Raw genomic sequence first — 1,842 nt, 5'->3', positions numbered from 1 at the left:
GTTTTTTGACAATTACGAACGCTTTTTAAACTGCATTAAAAAACTCCAATCAAATCAGGACAGTAACTCAATATGCTAACTATGCCGAAAACAAGTCTGATTTGTGTCCTACCGTGTGAGAATGGAGCGTTGCTTATTTTTGTCATTAGTATTCAGGTACAGTTCAGGGGTCTTGCTTGGTTTCTCCGATATGGGTGTCTGCATTACTGCTCGTGTTCTCCTCTGTAATTGAGGTGACTTGGAGGCCATGGATTTACCGTTCTGACAATGCTGTGTGCTCGAAAGTTCTATCTCCACCGGGACAATCCTGTAAGAGACATGGCATGGGTGATGTTAATTTATGATCAGGGAAAATGAAAAAAAAATCCATTTGGAGGCCACCAGCAGTGTGAAACGAGAGCACTTGGTGGTAAACAGCACGTATGATTTGTGAGGGAAACGTTTACAGCCTCACAGGGCTTCCTGTGAGGAAATGCATGTGGGTGACGGTAAGTGGGTGTCATTTCTGCAGGGAAATATGTTCCTGTGGTGGTTGTAAATGACCCTGGTGTAAGTGAAAGTGGCAAATATATTGGCGCAGACCTCATTATATGGGAAATGCAATCAGTGTCTCTCAGTACAAGGCTGTCAAACACTGATTCATCGAAACACATTCCAAATACACTTTTATGCCAAGACATATTGATATCAAAATATACTGATAAAAAAAAGTCTAAAGGTCCTTGCTAGTTTACTTAATAGGTTCACTTTTATGTTTTTTTTCGTATCTGTAGCAATCATTTTAAAAGGTGTTTTGACAATTCTGAGCCTCCGTGATGTTTTTTTTTCCCTGGTGAAAAAAACAGCATATGCTGGTTAGGTATTTTTTGATGCTGGTTTAAGCTGGTCCTTTGCTGGTTTATGCTGGTCCTTAGCTGGTTTATGTCCTTGACCAGCATAAACCAGCAAAGGACCAGCTTAAACCAGGATCAAAATATACCTAACCAGCATCCCAGCATCAAAACATACCTACCAGCATATGCTGTTTTTTCACCAGGGCCATAAGACCTTCGTTTATCTTCGAAACACATATTAAGATATTTTTGATAAAATCCAAGAGCTTTCTGGCTCTGCATAGACAGCAACACAACTGACGCATTCAAGGCCCAGAAAGGTAATAAGGACATCGATAAAATAGTCCATGTGACTTCAGTGGTTCAACCTTAATTTACAAAGCTACGAGAATACCTTTTGTGCACAAAGAAAACAAAAATAACGACTTTATTATAAAGTCAGACTTGCAGGTCGGCTTTCACAAGCACTCTGCAAATCAAAGTATAAGTTGCTCAAGAGGGAAAAAAGTGGGGTTTATGAGTCAGCAAAATCATTTCATTCAACTCCAGTCAGCATGTTTCGGGCAGAAAGAGTAATGGCCTTCTGTTACAGATTATCTATACATAGAAAGGTGAAACATCTAAAATTGTAGAGCTGAAGCAGCAGCTAAAATTATACACAACCTTACTCACTGTAGAATTCACTGTGTACACGTCATCATTGATTCTGTCATTATTTTGTTGATGCAGTTGTGTTTGTTATCGTGCACCGTTTGCTAATGCAGGTAATGTCTTGTACTGAGCTTTTAGAAAATGCTACGGTTGTGGAAACAGGCATCACAGGCTGTCAATCTCAGCTCGCTCACTAAGAACGTGACATTAAATTGGGCTCATATGAGAGCTGAACCCAGCGGCACATGTGGGGTTCAGATCCTTGAGTCAGCACACAAGATTGCTGATTTCAGGGGAGCTTTGTATCCTGACGCCATATGTAATTGTTTACTCAGAGAACAGGTGCAGCAACAAACAT

This window comes from Labeo rohita, chromosome 21 (assembly GCF_022985175.1).
Source record: "Labeo rohita strain BAU-BD-2019 chromosome 21, IGBB_LRoh.1.0, whole genome shotgun sequence".
Taxonomy (NCBI): domain Eukaryota; kingdom Metazoa; phylum Chordata; class Actinopteri; order Cypriniformes; family Cyprinidae; genus Labeo; species Labeo rohita.
This window is presented reverse-complemented; position numbering follows the sequence as displayed.